This window comes from Eulemur rufifrons, chromosome 19, assembly GCF_041146395.1.
Source record: "Eulemur rufifrons isolate Redbay chromosome 19, OSU_ERuf_1, whole genome shotgun sequence".
Taxonomy (NCBI): domain Eukaryota; kingdom Metazoa; phylum Chordata; class Mammalia; order Primates; family Lemuridae; genus Eulemur; species Eulemur rufifrons.
In genome coordinates this window covers 15,850,361-15,857,519 of record NC_091001.1, presented here as the reverse complement: position 1 = coordinate 15,857,519, position 7,159 = coordinate 15,850,361, and positions in this window count along the sequence as shown.

The window sequence follows — 7,159 nt, the reverse complement described above, 5'->3', positions numbered from 1 at the left end:
TTTAATGGAACTTACACCAGGGGAATTTTGTAACGGAAATCAACTACTCTGGACTTTTAAAAAGATATCAAATATCCAATTTAGAGAAGATTATTAAGTATTAGAGCATATTGATTAATTGTACAAAATTGTGGGATGGCCAGGACTGGTTTTAAATCTTGGCTCAGTTACATATGAGCTCTGTCACCATGGCTGTAGCCCTTAACTTAGTCTCAGTTTCATCATCAGCTTTTCAGAGACTTTTGTCAATATTAAACAGAATAAAAAATTTAAGAGAGTCAGAGCATGTCAAGCAGTGTTTGGCACATACCAAGCGTGCTAAAAATAGTAGCTATTAAGACCTGCTGGATATTATACACTGGATAGAAATATCACAAGCCAGAATGAGATTAAAAAATGAAGCGAACGTAAATAATCAACATAATTAAAGGTGGCCTGTTGGGTACTTCAGTCAACAGCAATAGATTTTAATTGGTAAGTCAATGTGACCCAGAGAAGTGATTCCCTACATAGGTGAACTCACCTTCTGCACAAGCACGTTGGTATCTCCTGGTGAGAAGCATACAATTTTGATGTTTGTCAAACATACGTGGGCTATTATAAATAGAAGTTTAGTGTTCTAGTTTTAGAAAATGGTATGTAAATCAGGGTTTAAATAGGTTGTGCATATTAGGGTTCAGTGTTGCTATGGAGATAAATATAAATATATATATTTATAAATAAATATATGTATATATAAGTACTCCTTCCTATGGAAAAATGTGGAAGAGTAGAAAGATTGATAAATTTTGAAGTTCAACAGACATTGACTGAGCCACTAATAAATTCAGGCTCTGTGCTAAATTAAATTCAGAACATAAAATGCAATCCCTTTTGTTAAGGTGGGAAAAATTAAGGGGCAATGGATCATTTGGTCATTAGAATGATTGTGCCGAAATACACAGAAGATATGGAGACAGGAACACTATCTTCCTCTCACCAACTTTGTATTTCTTCATCTTACATTTCTTCATTATACTTCAGATATTTACTGTTTCTCATGAGCACCCTTCCCCTCACAGACATGCCAAACTGTAAGCTCTATGATATCATGGAGTTCATACACTGTATCACCAGAGGATAGGACAAAGTGTAAGTAACATTTAAGAAACATTCAGCAAATATGCAAGAGGCCCATGCAAGTGGTGGTTTAAATTAAAAAATATTTCATTTCCTTTAATGTTAATTAACAATTAAAAAATTTTAAAAATAAAAGTTTTATATAATTAAATATTGCTAGGATAAAACTCTTCTTTCCCACTGCTGCATTTTCCTTTTACATTTAGGTTTTGGTCATATTAGTTTAAGCCTGATTATTTTAACTGACATAGTTTTTCCCTGACGCTATTTATTCTATATCAGGTTAGATGGTGACACTTCGTTAAGAATAAACTGAGTGGGTTGGGATCCCTTGGTAGTTTATACTTTTAAAAAATTACATAATCATATGTCACCTACCACATAAAACCAGTGTGCAATTTGTTCTTAACACATCCCTATCAAGAGGTAGGGCCTATTTTTCTTCCCATTGTGTCTAGTATGGCTCTATAACTATTTTGATTTTTTAGAAACATAATAGAAATACCATTCTGAAACTTCATAGTTCAAGTATTAAGCAAGCCTTGCAGCTTCTACTTTTGTGTTCTAGAGGAAAAAAGTACCAGCCAAGATGTCTGTCTAAACTAAGACTTCCACCCTGAGAAGAAACCAAAACTACATACACAGACAGGCTATGCAGGTAGAGTCAAATGCCTATCCAGCCACCATCTCTTCTAGGCTTCTCATGTTAGGAAAGAAGCCATCTTGGATGTCTTAGTGCTAGCTCATGCCACTAGTATTGCAGACCATCTGTCTACAATGAGATCCATCCCAATAGAAGAGTCCTGAGCAAATAAATGTTGTTGTAAGCCACTAAATGCTGGCATAATTTGTTATGCTGTAATACATACTCAAAGCAGCTCAACTCCACATATTTTTCTCCATCTCTTCAATACTATTTGCACACGAAGTGCAAGCATTCTGTTCTCCTTCAAGAGGAAAGTCTGACTCTGTTAAGTGGAGTGTTTGGTGGTGTCTGCCCTGTGCCAGCACTGCCCTGAGAGGGTAGGTTATCATGATGAATTCTGAGATGCATTTAGATGCTAGCCCATTTTTTTTCCACTAAGCTGCATTCTCTAGTTAGTTTTTAATAGTAATAGAGATGGAATTTTGGACTACATTTGCCATTACTTTTCCTCTTATTTCTTCGATGTTTAGAATATGGGTTAGAAAGAAATGTGTTAATTATTGGCCATTCTTAAATCCCCCAATATTTAGAAGCACATAGTTTATAGAATGTCAGTTTGCTTTTGTGGCTTCTGTTTCTCATCTGTAAAATAATGGATCATCTCTAAATTTCCAAGGTTCCATGAAGCTTTAGCTTTGACTTATTAATAAATAACTAATGACCATGTACCAGATTAAATGCATATGCCTCTAAGCAAAAATATGTATTCCTGAGAATGGCAGCACAAACTAAACCAGTTCATGTTTGTCTGTTATGATTACTGTAACAAAATAACATCAACCTGGTGGCTTAGACAAACAAACAAAAAGTATTTCCTTACAGTTCTGGATGCTAGAAGTCTAATATCAAGGTGTCAGTAGGTTGGTTTCTCCTAAGGCCTTTCTTCTTAGTTTCAAGATGGCCTTATTCTTGCTATGTCCTCCAGTAAAAGAAAAAAAATAGACAAAATAAATTTGATAGAATTTATTTGAGCAAAGAAGGATTTATTCTAGTATCACCCAGAATCAGAAGTTTCAGAGTGTTGTGCTGCAATAACATGGGAAGCAAGCTTTTACATGAAAGGAGGACAAAATAAATGTATTTGACTGTCATAGAGTAGAAAGACTCTAGCTTTACTCAAATGGTCAGTTGGCATTTCTTCAATGGTAGAATCACTAGTTTTATTTTACTGTTTACACTGGGCTCCATTCTGATTATACAGGAACTGAAAACACTGGGACTATGCGTAAAGGCCTCCCCAGTAGGATTTATTATAATGTCTCATATGACCTTTTCTCTGTGTGCACCCACCCCTGCTGTCTTTGCTTTTTCTTTTTCTTTTTTTTTTTTTTAATTTTAATTTTTTTTTTTTTTTATTTCATCTTGTTATGGGGGATACAGAATTTCAGGTTACATACGTTGCTCCTGTACCGCCTTTCCCCCCAAGCCAGAGCTCCAGGCGTGTCTGTTCCCCAGGTTGTGCGCATTGCACCCATCATGTAGGTATATATCCCTCCCTTCCTGCTTTTTCTTATAAGGTTGCCAACAATATTGGGTTAGGGGCCCACACTAAGGGCCTCAGTTTAATTTAATTGCCTCTCTAAAGACCATATCTCCAAATACAGTTACTCTCTAAGGTATGGGGTTTAGGACTTCAAATATGAATTGAGGCACAATTCAAACCATAGTCAATTCAGTCTGGGTTTCTTGTAGCACAAGCCCTACAGAGATGCTTGCCAGGTATCTTACACTAGAAAACACAAGGAGTGGAATTATCAAATTATGCTTACAGGAATCATAGTTTCTCTGATTTTACTGATAATTCAAAAGATAGGAGAAATATCAAAACATGGAAAGCAGAGAAATTTAAGATTGTCAGTGCAGTTCTGCAGGTCCTTTATTGCAGCATTGGATTGCATTCTTGTTTACTTTTAACATTTCTGGCTCAAAGGTAACCATTTTCTTTATAAAGTGTCTCCATGTTATACTTCATTAGTTCCACAACAATTATGATATTCTACAAATAGAAATGCCCACATAAATCCACACATTGAAGATTTATTTTGAATAAGCAATGTAGTCAGGCCAAGTATATATCATTAAAGGAATTCCATAGATAAGAACTCCTCCTGCCAGTAAATAAAATTAATGTGTTTGCTATGAAGGCTTGTTAAAACATTTACAAGAGGATTTGAAGGAGTCATTTCTTTTCTTTCTTGGGCATAAAAAGGAGACAGTGGATTACAGATCTGCTTGTAATCAATTCTTTTTCATCTCCAAATCCCTGTGAGTTATGATATGCTTTTGTTTAGCAGTAATTCTATAAAACCTTCAGGTAATTACTGGTCTCCCAGGGCTACACTAACTCTTATGAATGTTTCAAGGCCAGATTACTCATCTTTACTGATTTACAAAGATTTCTAAAATGAGACTAAAGCATTCTGATTTTTGTACTTTAACATTGAACTTGATACTCATTCATTGTTTCTTTGGTGCAGGTCTAGTACTACCACTTACAGTCCCTTGTCTCCCAATATCAGGCAAAACTCTTCCCAAGTCAGAAGAAATTGAGGCCACCAAAGAAAAGCAACACCTGTTTCAAAACAAAAGAAAATACAACCCATTAAAAGGAAGAATGCATAGTACGATGCATTAACCCTTGTTGTTCCAGTATGTCCCTTTGAGAATGTTCACTGCCTCTCATTGACTAAGGACACATGTTAGCTCTCAGATCATGGGAAAATATAGACATGACTAGTTTGTCAGCCATGTAGATATATATTTAGATGAATATTTCAGAGACTAGAGCATTATAAATTATAAATGCTGTTGTACACTGAATAGGGAGTTGTTAAAGGGAATAATTATATGTACCTATGCATACATAGATAAATATTAATATAAATATGTTTTAAATCTTTCTCTAACCTTGACAGAGAGAACCAATATGAACATTTTTATTTGTGTAAATTATAAACTTATGGTTAAGTTGCATGTGGATACTATTTTCACACATATTTGAAAACTAACATGCTATAAAAAAGTTAATGAGAACAATGGGTACATAAAGGCTGACAGAAAGATAAATATTAATGACTGGTTAAAAGGAAAATTTTAGAAAAAAATTAACAAAATTTGTTTGAACAAAAAATTATTCATGAATCAGGCAGCACACAAAATTGAAAGAGGTTCAGAGAGCTCTACTCCAGCAGCCTGGGCAGTGAGCTGAAAGAGAAAGTAAAATAAGCAAATCACTTGATTGGCTACACCTAGTGGTTTGCCTTACTTTGCTATGGTCTGATGGGAGGTCCCTAGTAATATAACCAAGGAGATGATGGGCTGTCTCTGACTGACTGAAGCTTGATTCCAAAGTAATCAGTTAAAAGAAATGCTTTTAAGTAAAATTTTGGTTTGCTTACATGAGAGTTTGATTCTGGGTACAGAAACAACCTGAAGCTAATGGCCTCCTGCTTATTTTGCCTTAATAGTCTGAATAAAGAAATTGGCTGGTTTGAAATAAAGGAAACACTCATGATTTCATTAACAATTTACATATGGAAGGCTGATGTAAGGGTGCAAATGATGTGGGGAAAAAAATAACTCACCAAATAGTTGGGAGTTTTCTAGGCCCAGGCACAGGCAACGGATGAGAGATACAATTATAAACTTAACATTTAATATACAATTATATTATAAACTTAATCTGTATTATAAATTTAATTATATTATAAACTTAATATGTCCAGTACATGCCCTTCCACAAATTAATCTAATAGAGGAAATAGATTTGCATAAAATAGTTATATAAATACTTATTTCATTTTAGTTGTACAAAATATAATAAAAGTGTAAAATCAAAATGTATACCAGGCAATCTAACCATTAGAATGTGTTATCAGGTCTCATCTAAAGACAATTCATTTGACAATATAGGAAAAGCTTGTAGGAAGAGACTTTTTTTTTTTTTCTTTTTTTTTTTTTTTTTTATTTCATCTTGTTATGGGGGATACAGAATTTCAGGTTACATACGTTGCTCCTGTACCACCTTTCCCCCCAAGCCAGAGCTCCAGGTGTGTCTGTTCCCCAGGTCGTGCGCATTGCACCCATCATGTAGGTATATATCCCTCCCTTCCCCACCCCCCCTTCCCGAGTCAGCACCTTCAAGTGTTACCACTCCCCAAACGGTGCGCAATGCACTCATTGTGTAGGCATACCCCCATCCCCTCCCCCGCCCCCCACCTCAGTCTGACATCCAATTGGTGTCGTTCCCAGATGTGTATTTAGGTGATGATCAGGGAAACCAATTTTCTGGTGAGTACATGTGATGCTTGTTTTTCCATTCTTGGGATACTTCACTTAATATAATGGGTTCCAATTCTCTCCAGGAGAACCATAGAGATGTCGTATCTTCATCATTCCTTATAGCTGAGTAATATTCCATGGTATACATATACCACAGCTTACTAATCCAATCATGTATTGATGGGCATTTGGGTTGTTTCCACATCTTTGCTATTGTGAATTGTGCTGCTATAAACATTCGGGTACATGTGTCTTTGTTAAAGAATGACCTTTTGTCCTTTGGGTATATGCCCAGTAATGGGATTGCTGGGTCAAATGGCAGGTCTACTTGAATCTCCATAATGCTTTCCACAGGGGTTGCACCAGTTTGTAGTCCCACCAGCAGTGTATGAGTGTTCCTGTCTCTCCACACCCACGCCAACATGTGTTGTTTTGGGTTTTTTTGATAAAGGCCATTCTCACTGGGGTTAAGTGATATCTCATTGTGGTTTTGATTTGCATTTCTCTGATGATTAGGGATGTTGAGCATTTTTTCATATGTTTGTTAGCCATTCTTATATCTTCTTTCGAGAAGTTTCTATTCATGTCATTTGCCCACTTTTTGATAGGGTTACTTGATTTTTTCTTGCTGATTTTCCTGAGTTCTAAATAGATTCTTGTTATCAGTCCTTTATCTGATGTGTAGTATGCAAAAATTTTTTCCCATTCTGTAGGTAGTCTGTTTATTCTCTAGACTGTTTCTTTGGCTGTGCAGAAGCTTTTTAATTTAATCATGTCCCATTCATTAATTTTTGTTGCTGCTGTGATTGCCTTGGGGGTCTTCTTCATAAATTCTTTGCCTAGGCCAATGTCTGTAAGAGTCTTTCCTACATTTTCTTCTAGAATTCTGATTGTATCAAGCCTAAGGTTTAAGTCTGTTATCCACCGTGATTTGATTTTTGTGAGAGGTGAAAGCTGTGACTGAAACAGGAAGAGACTTTAAGAAAATGAAAATGTGAAAATAAGATATGAAAGGCACTCTATATGTCTAAGTTACTGTATGAATTTTACTAC